The following is a 16,360-nucleotide window of genomic DNA, read 5'->3' on the forward strand; positions in this document are numbered from 1 at the left end:
ACTTAAATATTCCTAGGCCTAGTACAGCACATGTATTATTTTAGGCCTCAACGTTTATATGAGCCTACGATAGTTAGGTTAAGTTTTATTAACATGAATGCAAAACCCTTGTTTGTCTTAATGTGACCACCAACATACCCAGCCTACCTACTCTTCCAGGCGATAATGGTGCCACATGCCCAGACAGCATCACCAAAGTTACCAGCAGGAATGCCTCATACTGATATGCTCCGTTCTCATTGTATATTTAAAAGAGATGGAAGCAAACTAGAGGGAGGGGGGGGGAGGGAAATGGGGCAAAAATAAGACGAGAGGGGGAAGGGAGAAGTGGAGAGGGATGAAGTGGGGACTAGACAGCAAACAGAAGGCCTGCTGCTGTCTGCCTTTCTGTGCCTCAAGGGGATAGATAGGAGGGCCGTGCTGGCCACACCACCACGTCTCCACTCCTAAACATTACCCAAGACCTTCAGTGTAGCCCCAAGTAAACAATCATTTGATAAGTAGGATTGTGGCTGTTTCTATAATGTCTCCGTTGGTGTTCATATGCTTTCTCCATCTGAAATGATGCCGTTAAAGCACATTTATTGAGCGGTTACACAATTCTGGGTGAAAATAAGTTTTTTAAAGAAAGATTTACATATATTTATACCTTTTTTTTTTGCATTTCTTTGATCAAATATACACGTTACGTCAGACCTTCCTGCGTGTGTTGGCACGCTCGCAAGGTATTGGCAGGTTCAAAGTCCGTGTTGTAGTTTGGTTGTGTTCTAGATCTGTTTTTACTGCACAGACCTGCGGGTCCGTCACAACCACTGTGAAAGGAAACTGAATTTGAACAACACGCGTATTAACTACAAACAAACGCATTTTTTTTATTATTATTTTCTACCACAGACGTGGCCACACATTTACAATGCTAACCAGCATATATACATTTTCTTCTGTCCTCCATGGACAGGGTTAGAGAAGTGTTAAACATACAGTTCAAGGGTTTATTGAACAATCAACCACAGAAGGTGATTCGGTGCTTTTAAAATGCTAAGCTAATCTACATACGTAAATACATAGATACACAGATTTACGTATGCCCTACATAAAGTGTTTGATGTGTCTTTTACATAGTGTCATTAATGTACATTCACAAAGGTGAAATGTAATTCTGATCAGCTTCCATATATACTTTATACCCATACATATACATACATATATACACACACATGCATTCACATACATCTGTCTCATTTACTCTGACAGGGTGAGATAGCTGATAAAGAAACTAGTGTGCAATTAAGTACTTAATCACTGAAGGTGATGAAGGTGCTTTTACAAGCTCAGGTTATATAGTTACATCATATATATACATTGAATAAATGATATAGTACATGGTCAATCTTGGATACAAGTCCAATATATCATCAAGTGTTCCAGTACTCGTATAGTAATTACAGAGTTCAGCATACCTTAGCCCAAACGCATTGTGGGTTTAGAGGAGGATGCCCTTGGCACTCAGTCGTTACACCTTGTTAATTAAAATCAAGTCTTTCAATACGCCACAGAGAAACACTATTCAATAAATACCGACTAACTCATGACTGGTAAAACCTAATGAAACGGGATCAGAATATTACAATCAAAACACGAAAAAGCAAACTAACTACGTAAGACTTTTGAAGTAATCTTGTTAGGAAGACGACATTTAAATAATACAATGAAAACAACTGCCACCACTGCAAGATGACGAGAGGCTGATTAACAAGAGCCCTTCAAACAAGGGATGACGAACTAAGGATGGGAATTTCCAAAGACATGATACCTGCTTGATGGTGTTCTGGGAGTTGTTCTACTCCCCAAGCCCCGCTCGAGGCCAAGTTTGACTTGTGAGAGCTTGGTCCACCAAGCTGTTGCTAGCACAACGCGTAACAAGTACGTGTTACAGTGCAACACCACTCAATATTAACACCTACATCCAAGGCCCACCTGGAAAACTTGCAGGGAACCTTCGCCGCTTATAAATACCTCAGCCTGTATTCCCTGGAAAGTCTATGATACCTATATGCAGGCGATATACATATCATAATCAACACTAAAATATTAGTGGCACCGATTCCAAATTTTCACGCAGAACTAATGTTTGCGAAAGCACAAGGCATGACAGAATGGGCAAGATAGCTCCAGTGAAAAATAGCGGTGCAACACGACCACCAGGAGATTTATATAAACCTTAGTGTTGAAGAGGTCACCGTTTCAACATGGGTTGCTACGTTGCACTATCAGCAACAGCGACCAACAGTCTGGTCGACCAAACTAACCTGCTGAACCAACTCAAGGGAGACAAGGTAGCTAGCCCATGGTATAGGGAACGAGAAAGATATGATGCTGGGATCAACAGTGTTAAGATAACCCGTCCCCCAAACACACACACACACGGCCCAGATATCCACGTACACCACCACCACTGAGGGTTTGGGACAGCCGACAATAGTATTTAGTCACTATGCCAGTGACGTCAAATTAAAGAGCCCGACACTTTAAGGGTGAACATCTGCTCGGTCAAGGTGACATTGGCTCTAAGGTGTGGTGGTGGTGGTCGACTTGGGACGGAAAATCTAACAGCACAACAATTTTGTCTTGAAACATTCACCTTCGTCATCTGCCTCTCCTCTACTCCAGTTCCTTCACAATCCACCATGAATCTTTTTCCACGAGTGCACCACTTGAAGCTGGCAAGACCGGGGCAGCGTCGGTATGTTGCTGCTACCACGCATAGGCTGGAGAGACGCAGCCACGACAGTGTGGGTCCTACCTACCTTGTGGCTACCTTCTGGAGGTACCGGGGATCAACGGCCCCGCGACCCGGTCTCCAATCAGGCTTCCCGGTTGGTCATCTGGTTAACCAGTCTGTCCACCTGGTTATTGTGGTGGGTAAAGGTATGTACTGTATGCGTGTGTGGAGCGAGGGAAGGAGAGGCAGGAGTGCAGTACAGTGTGGGCGAGATGTAGACCCCAAAGAGAAAAACAGTCAACACTGAAAAACCCAATCCTCCAGAGTACTGTAATTGCTCTAAAACTCTCATTCTTATATATGTCAGTCTTACTTATGAATTACAATTAGGTTGATACAGTATCCATTGCAAGTGTATCAAATTTCCTTTCGAACAACGAGCAGTTGGCTAGTTATGCCCCCTTGTGTACAGGAGCGTGTTTAATAGACCACTAACAATCTTCCTGGCGTACATACTGCACCTCCGCTTCCCAACAGGGGCTATTTTGCACTTCCTGCCATTCCTCCTGGTCTCGTGTTCAGAATTGGAGCCAGTCCCTTAATATTTTCCAGGTGTAAATTATTATGCATCTCTCGCCTGCGCTCTAAGAGAAAAATTTTAACCGGCCGCAATAATGAAGAGGCTTTAGTGGGTGGATTCGAGGCTGTAAGTGAGCTGCAATATTCCACCCCAGAGCACCAGTGTCTTAAAAAATAGTAATGGTCTGGCATCTTTTGTTGGAAAGGTTCTTGTTATCCAACCTGTCATTTTTCTTGTTGTTTTGACACCTATTTTATTGTATTCTTCAAAAGCTCTTCCGACATTACTGCTCTCAAGAAATTACTGGAGTTTTCTTTTACATATTCATATTTTGTCCATAGCGCAGGAGCTGGCTATGCGTAGGTACGCTTCTATAATCACCATGCTTTTATTGCCCATTGAAAAGCCTAATTTACATCAGTTTGGAGGATTGCCGTGTCTCCCATTGTTGGCTCAATACAATTTTAGTGTTATCTGCAAAGGATTGTACCTGGATGGCGTTCCGAGAGTTGTTCTACTCCCCAAGCCCGGCCCGAGGCCAAGCTTGACCTTTGAGCTTGGTCCACCAGGCTATTGCTTTGAGCGGCCCGCAGGCCCCCGTATCCACCACAGTTCGGTTGGTCCATTTCCTGAAAAAAGCTATCCAGCAAATAGTCGAGATCCAGTGAAGGATGAGACACTACTAGAGTACCCTGAGGGACTGAACTTTTCAAGGTGGATGATACAGATTTCACTTTGCTAACTATTACACTGGATTCTGGTTCAATAGATGAATAGTGTGTAGAGGGAAGACTGACAACACTGATGCCTACGGACATGTCTCCATGTTATATTTCATTTCTCTATCCCGTGTTTTTTGTTTAGAGCGAGTGAATGTTTAGTCAATGGTAGAGGAGCGGTGGTTAGAGCAGAGAGGAGCACAAGTAGAGTGAAGACTGCAGCAGAGGAGACACTGGTCTAACATGTAAGCCTCGTCAGTGTAGGGAGCAGTGAGGCCTTAGTGACAAGAGAAAAGAGGCGGGAAGAACTGAGCCGCCACCACCTGATAATCCCACACAACGCCCTTCCTCACTCGCATAATCTACGCACGTGCCTCCCTCCTCCCTTATAACTACGCCCGTGCCTCCCATCAGTTACAGCCCCGCTCCTGTGCCAGGTAAGTCCACTACGGGCTCACCATAGCCCGTGCTACTTGCAACTTTTTGTTCCTAGTAGCTGCATCTAAAACAACAAACGATTCCCCCCGTCCACCCCTCCAATATACCCCCCCCTCACACGCACCACCGACGTACCCATGACACACCCCTACCCTGTGATGGTTACGGGGCTCAGCGTCCCCGCGACCCGGTCATTGCCCGGGCCTCCTACAGTAATACCATTACCCGCGAGTCTTCTCTCTCTCTCACACACACACACACACACACACACACACACACACACACACACACACACACACACACGGAATATAATAACCCATGGTTTAATAGACAGTGTCAGGAAGCAAAAATGGCCAGCAGGCGGGAGTGGAGGAAGTACAGAAGACAAAGGACAGAGGACAACAGGATCAGATACAGAGCTAGGAACGATTACATTAACATAAGACGAACATCGGAAAGGGACTATGAGAACGATATTGCAATCAAAGCGCAAAAACAACCTAAGTTACTACACAGTCATATAAGAAGAAAAATGTCGGTGAACGACCAAGTGACAAGACTAAGGAAGACAGAGGGGGCATATACTGAAAGTGACAAGGAAATCTGCGAGGCACTGAATGCCAGTTTCCATGGAGTGTTCACTACCGAGCCTGAGCAGCTCCCATTGTTGGAAGGGGTTACCCTAGATGAAAGACTATCAGATATAGAGGTGACAGCAGAGGAGGTATGAAACAGTTGACAACTCTAGATGCAACTAAAGCAGTTGGACCATATAAAGTATCATCGTGGATACTAAAAGAAGCAGCACAGGCCCTCAGCGTGCCTCTGGCAATGATCTTTAATGAGTCACTTATGTCAGGAGAATTGCCCAGTTGATGGAAGAAAACAAATGTCGTGCCGATCTTCAAGAAAGGTGATAGGGAGGAGGCACTTAACTATAGACCTGTATCACTGACAAGCATCCCCTGTAAAATACTGGAAAGAATAATTAGGCTACGACTGGTTGCACACCTGGAGAACGTTAGGTTTGTGAACAAACATCAACATGGGTTCTGGACAGGGAAATCGTGCCTAACAAACCTTCTGGAATTCTATGATAAAATAACGAGGATAAGACAGGACAGAGATGGTTGGGCAGACTGCATATTTCTGGACTGCCAAAAAGCCTTTGATACAGTACCGCACATGAGACTGCTGTTCAAGCTCTAGAGGCAGGCGGGGGTGGGGGGAAAGGTCCTAGCATGGATAAGGAACTACCTAACAGGAAGGAGCCAAAGAGTTACGGTAAGGGGGGCGAGAAGTCGGACTGGCGAACAGTAACAAGTGGAGTACCACAAGGATCGGTGCTGGGACTAATTCTATTTCTTGTATATGGTAACGACATGTTTACAGGCGTAGAGTCCTACATGTCGATGTTTGCGGATGACGCAAAGTTGATGAGAAGAGATGACAGATGAGGGTTGCAGGATCCTCCAAGAGGACCTGAACAGGTTGCAGGGATGGTCAGAGAAATGGCTACTGGAATTCAACACGAGCAAATGTAAAGTTATGGAAATGGGACTAGGAGATAGGAGACCAAAGGGACAGTACACAATGAAGGGGAACAGCCTACCTGTGACGACGCGTGAAAGATACCTGGGGGTGGACGTAACACCTAATCTATCTCCTGAGGCACATATAAATAGGATAACGACAGCAGCGTACTCTACACTGGCAAAAGTTAGAACATCATTCAGAAACCTAAGTAAGGAGGCATTTAGGGCGCTTTACACTGCCTACGTAAGGCCAGTCTTAGAGTATGCCGCCTCATCATGGAGTCCCTATCTGAAGAAGCATATAATGAAACTGGAAAAGGTTCAGAGGTTTGCAACGAGACTCGTCCCAGAGCTACGAGGGATGGGGTATGAGGAGCGCCTGAGGGAACTGTGCCTTACGACACTAGAAAGAAAAAGGGAGAGGGGGGGACATGATAGGAACGTACAAGATACTCAGAGGGATTGACAGAGTGGACATAGACGAAATGTTCACACGGAATAGTAACAGAACGAGGGGACATGGATGGAAGCTTGAAATTCAGATGAGTCACAGAGATGTTAGGAAGTTTTCTTTTAGCGTGAGAGTAGTGGGAAAATGGAATGCACTTCAGGAACAGGTTGTGGAAGCAAATACTATTCATAATTTTAAAACCAGGTATGATAGGGAAATGGGACAGGAGTCATTGCTGTAAACAACCGATGCTCGAAAGGCGGGATCCAAGAGTCAATGCTCGATCCTGCAGACAACTAGGCGAGTACACACGCGCGCGCGCTACCCCCCTCCCCCACCCACCAGGGATACTACCCCGGGGCACAGTTCTACGCCTCAACTGCCGCCAACATGTACCCTGACGGCAGGATTTGGCTCAAGGGTGCAGTCATTGTACTCAGCGGATACCCCCCCCCCCTCCATCTGTGGTGGGGTGGGGGGGGCAGATACCTCCCCTCCCATCTGTGGGGGGAGGGAGGTGGGTCAAATGACGCTGTGCTCCTTTCACAGTATTTAGTGGTACTTGTAAATGACCTGTTTATCCGGGGGATGCTAATCATTGATGAAGATCCTGGCATCACAATAACGACCAACTTTCTACAGCCTCTCTAATTCTTATTTATTATTCCACAGACAATTAGAAGGCAGCGTCGTCTGATCCCACAGTGAGGGCGAGGGTGGCCCCCCAGAGACGAGGCGGCGTGGCGAGGGTGGCCCCCCAGAGACGAGGGTGGCCCCCAGAGACGAGGGTGGCCCCCAGAGACGAGGCGGCGTGGCGAGGGTGGCCCCCCAGAGACGAGGGTGGCCCCCAGAGACGAGGCGGCGTGGCGAGGGTGGCCCCCCAGAGACGAGGGTGGCCCCCAGAGACGAGGCTGGCCCCCCAGAGACGAGGCGGCGTGGCGAGGGTGGCCCCCAGAGACGAGGGTGGCCCCCCAGAGACGAGGCGGCGTGGCGAGGGTGGCCCCCAGAGACGAGGCGGCGTGGTCATCCACACACCACGCCGCCCTGGGACACGCACGCCATCTAGTACTATCACGCCGCCCTGGGACACGCACGCCATCTAGTACTATCACATCCCCCCCCCCCTATATTACTAAGACAAAAAACTGCTGACCATGACGAGCAATGCCACGCAAGGCTAATGATAATGAGCAAGTGGCACGTAGTGGAGGCCGGAGGCACGCCTGGAGGAGGCAGGGGCGGGCCGGGGCGAGGCACGCCTGGAGGAGGCAGGGCCGGGCCGGGGCGGGGCACGCCTGGAGGAGAGGTTGGAGGATGAGAGTGGGGCGAGGCAAGACTGACCAGGGTATGGCAGGCAGGGAGGGAGGGCTGGCTGGGGTGAAGGACTACAGCCCCACTTATCCACCACCACAACTGCAAGAACTTGTAAAGTTTCGATTTGTTTCATCTATAGTTCATGACATATATTTGGTGGTAGGTGGTGAAGAATGGTTGGACTGTTGGCGGGTGTTCCACGTGTATACACTCAGATCCCCCCCCCCCCCACTACCATCAAGCCTGGTCTCAGGCTAGTTGGTAGGAGAACTCTGGAAACCCTCTCCAGGTAACGCATTTACTGCTTTAGTTTAGATCACCTACCACAATCATTATTTTATTACGCGAGCTTGGATCTTGACCTTCCAGTTTTGACAAACTATATACTGTGGAATAATTATCTTTTTACATTTAAGAGTCCTGAGACGATCTCGGTAGTTTACATCTTAATAATCGATTCAAAGTGGGCAGTAATTGGGTCGACCTGGAATGGGTTCTTTCAATTCTTCTACTCCCGAAGTCTGGATATTTTGTCCATCTTGAAGGGGGCTTTTGCTTCCCCCTGTCGTCGACGGTTTGGAAAATTCTTTTCTGTACTCTATCGTCGTCTTGGTTGTCTCCTGTATTTCACTGCAAAGGCCTTAATTTGTTCTTTATTTAAGTAACTGGAATTTTTCAACATTATTCATACTTTCAGTTGAACACTGAACTTTATTGAAAACATTTGAAAATTATAAACAAATTGCATTTGTTTATAATTTCCACGCCTTTAACGGAACAATTTAGTTTTTTTCCCGAAAGATGAGGAAAATATGGGGTGTATTATGTGTACTGCCGAGGACAAGAGCAACGCCGCACGTGTCGGTAGGCTGAAGCTGCCGGTACCGAACAAAAAAAAAAAAAATACCAGGACTTCAAATATACTCCAGTTAACACGTTGGAACACTAAAGGCATCTAATGCAACCTTTATAATATTAGAACATTCAGTTTAACAGTTTATTGCACAATTTTGTAACATAAAAATGTAAGGAACTAAACTCCACTTGGACTTTACTACACAGGTCAACCTGCCAAAGGGTCTCAACTTCATATAACCAGAAAATACTTAACAATACCGACAACAATGCTGGAATGATTCAAAGTTTGCCAGTGCAGACTACTGATCACTTGGACCTGTGTGATTGGGGTTTTTAGCATCACGTGGCTAGTTCTCGACTCTGTACTCCCCTTCACATAGCCTAGCCTACGGTACCTGCACAAATGCAGATGTACCCAAATGTGTCGATACAAAAAATCTCTCCGCATTTTAAGAGAATATAACAGTAATCCCGGACACAGTTATTTCAGGGCCTCTTGGTGGTGGGGAGAAGGGGGGGGGGGCCTGAGGCATGGAGACGAGGGGTTTATGGAAGAGATGGGGAAGCTGAGGGGAGGGGGGAAGACGTTGGGGGTCAAGGGGAGATGGGGAAGGTGAGTGGGGGGGGGGTAGAGTGGATAGTTGGGAGACCAAAGGTAAAGAGAAAAACTAGGAGAGAGAAAAGCGAAATGTGCCTATTTGAGGTTGGAGAGAGGGAGGGAGAGGGAAGAGGGACGATAGGGGGATATGGGAGGAAGGAAAGAAGTGTAAGGGGGGGTTGTGGGTAGAGGGCACCCCGGGCACCACGTGTTTGTAGTGTAGTTGTGTAGATAAACATACCGCTATAAAGAACAGTAGAGGCCAAAACTCGGCGAGGTATTTTTACCCGTTCTCCGCACATGTGGACAAGCAGACTGCAGTTTCTCATTACTTTCTGTTCCTTCTCCTCCATTTCGGTATCAGCATTCCAGTTCTGGCCCTCTGATTTCTGCGTGGGCTTGTCTCCCATTATTTTTATTTAGGGGTCACTTAGGTATTTTAGTACGATAACCTTCCTTCTGGGAGAGGGACAAGATGGGAGGTTAATAAAGAACCTGGTCATGGTTTGTATGGAAGGCGGGGGATGGGGGGGAGGGAGGGAGTGCAGGAGAGACAAGAGGGATGGAGGGAGAGTACCAGTACTCACCTGAGAGTAAGTGTGCTGCCTCTAGAGTCCCCGGTGACACGTTCTGCTGGGGGAGAGTCGAGGCGCCGCCGTTCCACCCCCCTGACAAACAAATATATTAACACATTACTATCACCACCACAAACATCACTAGGAAAACATCAACATGGCATGAGAGTTTAGCAGGCACAAACAACCACCAAGGTTCTCCAGCAGACACCTGGACGAAGGAGGGAAACAAAGAAAACGAGCGGAAAAGGAAGAGGAAGTAAAGATGGAGAAAGACGGGAGGGAGGGAGGGGAGTGAGGGAAGCGGTGGGAGGGGGCGGGCATGCAGGTGTGTAGTAGGGGAGCCAAGGGCAGTGAACCGCCTTCCACCTGCCTTGTCCTGGCCGTCGCCGCCGCCACCACCACCACACCCTCCACTCAGGCCAATTGCCTCCCCAGTCAACGGTACACACCACTGTACGCACCCGCTAGTGCCTCCTACCACCCACAACTGAAGACACGAGGTATTCTAGTAGGATTGACTGGTTATAAATAGGAGCCGCCTCGTATGGGCCAATAGGCCTTCTGCAGTTACCTTTGTTCTTATACACATACTATGCTTTAATAACAGCCTTTCTTGTACATATGTTATCGAGTATGATAAACAGCGAGAACAATGATTCTAAATTGAATCTTCTCTATATTCCTAATAGAGAAGGAATGTCTTGGAGAACTTCACTTGATAAATTAATTAAATCACCAAATTTCATTTTACAACTTTGAGCTGAAGGACGTTACGTTGATGTACTTTTCAACGTAAACAGACAGAGGGAAAGTTACTATTTTGCGAGTAATCTCTGATGAGAATGAAAACTGAAATGTGCTTGTTGCTGAAGAGAATAACAGTATTTTCGGGTACCTTTCGTTGGTTCAAAGGATCAATGTCCCCGCGGCCCGGTCACTGACCAGCGCTATTTTACTACGCCTCCTGGTCTGGAGGATATACTTCAGTGTTCAGATTTGGAACCAGTCCCACTTGTGTGTTCCAGATGCAGATTATGACCCAGGACTATCAATCACACGTGGCGAGATGCACACTAGCCCCAAAGTAGAGCGTAGTGGTGGCAAATCCACAAGGCCCGTGACGAGGATTTGAACCTGCGTCCGAGAGCATCCCAGACGCTGAGCTGGGATGAGTGAGCTACCACATGGTCAACGCCAACTAGTGTCCCTGAGAGTTGTGCAAGAGGGAGAGCCAGACACTCGCCGGTCCTGATAACCACCACGTTATCACACACTTCCTTCATTCTCCACACAAACACCATGAAGCTGGAGGTGACGTGCACAGGCTTCATGCTCGTGGCGTGGACACCACCGCAACACTCGTCTCTACAACGTTAACACAACCCTTCCAAAACGAGCACACAACACTATAAACAACAATATTCCAACATTTATACAGCAAACTGGCGCGTTGATTTATAAAACTAATTACCAAGTTACATAATAGACGTGGAACCACTGGATTGTTTGAAGCGTAAGTCAGACACGTACGTACGTGAGTGAGTGAGAGTGTGACTGACTGTGAATGTGACTGAGTGTGACTGTGAGTGTGACTGTGAGTGAGTGACTGAGTGTGACTGTGAGTGAGTGAGTGAGTGAGTGAGTGAGTGAGTGAGTGAGTGAGTGAGCGAGTGACGGTTCTCGCCACCCATACCAACGTCAAGAAACTGACGTATTAAAGTGACTTCCTTCCAGGAGGACCCAAGAACAGAAAACGGGACATTGTGTCAATTTCACACCCCGCTACCAATTCCCTGCACATCAGTATTGGCCTTTGGCATACCTGGAGCATACTTGAGGGTTCTCGGGAGTTGTTCTACTCTTCCGAGCCCGGCCTGAGGCCAGGTAAAGTACCCGTCAAAACAAGATTGTATGGTATGTATGTATGGAGACAAAGCCTAGATACTGGCGTTATCCCTGACACACTAAAAACAGCAGAGATAGCACCACTCCATAAAGGAGGAAATAAGGCAGAGGCAAAAAATTACAGACCGATAGCACTAACATCGCACATCATAAAATTTTTTGAGAGAGTGCTAAGAAGTAAGATCACAAAATACATGGAATCACAGCAACTCCATAACCCCGGACAACATGGTTTCAGAACAGGGCGCTCTTGCCTGTCGCAGTTGCTGGACCATTATGATATGGCATTAGATGCTATGGAAGACAAACAAAACGCTGATGTAATTTACACAGACTTCGCAAAAGCCTTTGATAAATGTGACCATGGTGTTATTGCACATAAAATGCGTTCAAAAGGAATTACCGGGAAAATAGGCAGATGGATCTACAATTTCCTGACTAACAGAACCCAATGTGTAATAGTCACCAAAATAAAATCCAGCCCATCAACCGTGAAGAGCTCAGTCCCCCAGGGTACTGTGCTTGCTCCAGTACTTTTTCTCATCCACATATCGGACATAGACCAGAACACAACCTATAGCATTGTATCATCCTTTGCAGATGACACTAGGATTTTCATGAGAGTTGGCAACATAGAGGACACGGCAAACCTCCAATCAGATGTAGATCAGGTCTTTCTATGGGCTACAGAAAATAATATGGTGTTTAACGAGGATAAGTTCCAGCTCATGCGCTACGGAAAAATTGAAAATATAAAAACAGAAATCACGTAGAAAACTCAGGCAAATCATAACATAGAACGAAAAGGCAATGTAAAGGATCTGGGTGTACTCATGTCGGAAGACTTTACCTTTAAAGAACACAATAAAGTAGCCGTCACAACTGCAAGAAAAATGACAGGTTGGATAACAAGAACTTTCCACACTAGAGATGCTATACCGATGATACTTTTCAAAACGTTTGTGCTCTCTAGAGTGGAGTACTGCTGCACAATGACAGCCCCTTTCAAAGCTGGAGAAATTGCTGACCTGGAGAGCGTGCAGAGATCCTTTACTGCTAGAATCCACTCAGTAAAACATCTAAATTACTGGGACCGACTAAAGAGCCTAAATCTGTACTCCCTTGAGCGCAGGCGGGAGAGATACATAATAATTTACACGTGGAAAATAATTGAGGAGCTGGTCCCAAACCTGCACACAGAAATAACACCACATGAGACCAGAAGACATGGCAGGATGTGCAGAATACCCCCGTTGAAAAGCAGAGGTGCAACAGGTACTCTGAGAGAGAACTCTATCAACATCAGAGGCCCGAGACTGTTCAACACGCTTCCACTACACGTAAGGGGCATAACTGGCCGACCCCTCACAGTGTTCAAGAGAGAACTGGACAAGCACCTCCAAAGGATACCTGATCAACCAGGCTGTGACTCATACGTCAGGCTGCGAGCAGCCGCGTCTAACAGCCTGGTTGATCAGTCCAGCAACCAGGAGGCCTGGTCGATGACCGGGCCGCGGGGACACTAAGCCCCGGAAGCACCTCAAGGTACACAAACAGGAGCGGCCTCGTATGGGTCAATGTGCCTTTTGCAGTTACTCTTATTCATGTTCTTAATAATACACAAAATTATGATGGGCGTTTCCCGAGGTTGCTTGTTTTGAGGAGGAGGAGATGGAGTAGATAGGTTGAAAGGGAGAGGGGGGGGTAGAGGCGAGAGGGGGGGGGGGTAGAGGCGAGAGGGGGGGGGGGTAGAGGGGGAGATCCGTGCACAGCTGGGTACCTTTCTAATATCTAAATAAGAAAGGTAGCAGAGGAAGACTACTATCTTAACTCCTACAGTATAAGAGTAAAGAACTAGGTTGAGCTAGTAAGCCTTGTAGTAAAGACAAGAGTTCACACTTCACAGAACTTCAAATGCAGACATTATTGACTAAAAAAAAAGTGTGAATCAGTTGTGAATCAACTACATCAGTCGACCGACACGTACAGCAAAACCCGGGAGCTAAACCTCAACCCCTGCTCCTACAGCTAGGTACACACACACACACACACACACACACCATGAGCAAATACACTTTTACAGTGTGCCTCGTTACACAGGTTACGCCCATACTTTAAGCACAGTGTTATCCAATAAACTTGAGTTAGACCGTATCACCACTCACAGGAAACACTTGGCGCTAGTGCCCCTGCAGCGCCTCTACTTGAATCCGGTTTTGCGAGCCTTGAGGAGGTAGTATTGAGGCCACCAAACATCACTTCAAAATAACTCCCACAACCCTCGTAACAGCCTTCATCGTCCTATTTTGATCCCAAGGGCGTCCACTACATCGGGGCAATGTCAAATGTTGCACAAACTGTGTACTGAATTGTTCTGTCACCCCCCCGGCGTGTACACAAGGACTTGACCCTGTGGGCCGCGTGAGGGAGGAGGAGCGCGCCGGACCTCCTAGGTGCCAGGTTCACGCGCGTCTCAACCCGTCAACCATCTAGTAACAACTCTCGCCACACCAATCCCAACAAATAAATCAACCCTTTAAATTGATTAAGGCTATATTTATCCCCCAATATTGTGCTAGGGGAAAATCAGTTGATTGACAGTTGAGAGGCGGGCCCAAAGAACCAGAGCTCAACTCCCGAAAGCACAACTAGGTGAATGAACACACACAGACACACGCGCGCACACACCTGGAGTGTACAAAAGCGCAGGTTACTTCGTAACTCTCCCCATAGTCCACTGACTTTTCGAGTGTCGACGGAAGACAATTATACTGAAACATTAGAAATGCAGAGAAAAAGTGACAATAACGTGACTGGCAACACAACATACACATGAAAGGCAAGTGACGACGTGTCCCTCCCTCAAGGACGACTTAATCACTTGCCACTGTATAACACGGACCCAAACTTCCACACTAATTTCACGCGTTGGCTGGGTTATTTATCAATAAAAACACTAAAAGGTATAACAGTGTTTTCACGTTGGATCAAGACCAAATTCAGAAACTAGGTGCGGCCATTAAACATGCTTGAAGACGCAGTTGATGCTACGACTCTTCCTCCACCCCCCCCCCCCACACACACAGGGGAGTGGGTGGGACTAAAAGACTAGGGCTCTTTGGTCCCTAGGCGGAACCAAAGACCTAAAGCTCAACCCCTGCATGCACAAATAGGCGAGTACACACACACACACACACACAGTTTTGTGTGTGTTGACAGTTGAGAGGCGGGACCAAAGAGACAAAGCCCAACCCCTGCAAGGACAAATAGGCGAGTACAGTCTCTTGCCGTTTACACGAGTTTACGAGTCAAAGCACTCCCAAATCATATTAGGCTTTATACCGACAAGCATCTCGAGATCTTTGGGTTATTCCGTAACAAATTATTGAACTGTCACAGACCTAACATTGACGCTCAAAACAATGGTTTGCGAGTGTTTCAGTCCCAGTTAAGCCTTGCATCACAGGGACTGTGTCAACACACACCTGACCCAAATTACTTGGAGGCCAAAAACGTCGTACACCAGGAAATAATTAAACTTGTTTAGGCATCCCAACAAGGCCATCCCCCCCCCCCCCCCCCACCAGCCTGCGTCACTGCAGATCTCGTCCACAGAGCCAGTAGCTGACGACGGAAATCATCCAAGCAAATCCTCCACACAAAAGACGAGGTGAACACTCGTGCGCCAGCCCGCGCAACTCGTGCGCTAACGGCCACTGTGAATAAATGCAACAATAAATGCAATAAAGTGTATAGTAACCGTGGACATCTTCAAGAGGAAACTAGATTTATTCCTCCCAGGAGTGCCGGACTATCGGGCTGTGGTGGGTATGTGGGCCTGCGGGCCGCTCCAAGCCAAATTGGCCTAGTGGACCATCTTGAGGTTATCTTGACCTCTCTCTTATCAGTTATCTTACCAAACTCTCACAAGTCAAGCCTGGCCTCGGGCCGGGCTTGGGGAGTAGAACTACTCCCAGAACCCCACCAACCAGGTATCAACCATGTGATACTTATAACTTGTATATCACTCCAGGTAATATCCGTGCCCTCACCCGGTGCCAAGGTACGTCACAGAGAAGGGCAAGCATCACTGACCACCTGCTGCCTGCTCAGCCTAGGAAGGACTCAAAAGTATGCATGTAAAGCACTAATATGCTGCCCGTTATTTGTAATATTATGCACTTCAAGGTGATGTCGAATCGAGCTTCCTATTAATGCTTCAAGCTATTTTCTAAAGTGTTATATTCATAGGATGGGAGTTAGAAGGCAAGACGTTGTTCTGCCGTTTTAAGCACTGGTGTTACGTTAGCAATCATCTTGATACTAGGATAAAGCTTATTGAATAGTAATTAGACGGCGGGAATTCTTCAAATATCTCGCCAGGATTGATTGTTTGATGAAGATTAAGCCACCCAAAAGGTGGCACGGGCATGAATAGCCCGTAAGTGGTGGCCCTTTGAGCCATTACCAGTATCAAGAGCTGATATGGGAGATCTGTGGAGGTGCGACTGCACCCTGCGTGACGGGAGATGTCTCCCCGTGATCTCGCCAGGTCTCAAATGTAATGTGTGTGTGTGTGTGTGTGTGTGTATGTGTATGTGTATGTGTGTGTGTGTGTGTGTGTGTGTGTGTGTGTGTGTGTGTGTGTGTGTGTGTGTGTGT

At 47.1% G+C, this 16,360-nt stretch overlaps 1 protein-coding gene across 8 annotated transcripts in view; it reads right to left on the bottom strand.

Annotated features, from left to right (window-relative positions):
* Positions 1–16,360, bottom strand: part of drn (doctor no) — a 126,524-nt gene that overhangs the window by 88,086 nt on the left and 22,078 nt on the right. For 6 of the 8 annotated variants that reach the window (XM_069326399.1, XM_045736596.2, XM_045736597.2 and 3 more), the window contains exon 2: positions 9,803–9,883. The exons of the other annotated variants lie outside the window; for them this stretch is intronic. The gene's annotated coding sequence lies outside the window, so the exon portion shown is untranslated. The remainder of the gene's footprint in view (positions 1–9,802; positions 9,884–16,360) is intronic. 8 annotated transcript variants of the gene reach the window in all.

This window comes from Procambarus clarkii, chromosome 18 (assembly GCF_040958095.1).
Source record: "Procambarus clarkii isolate CNS0578487 chromosome 18, FALCON_Pclarkii_2.0, whole genome shotgun sequence".
In the NCBI taxonomy this organism is placed as follows: domain Eukaryota; kingdom Metazoa; phylum Arthropoda; class Malacostraca; order Decapoda; family Cambaridae; genus Procambarus; species Procambarus clarkii.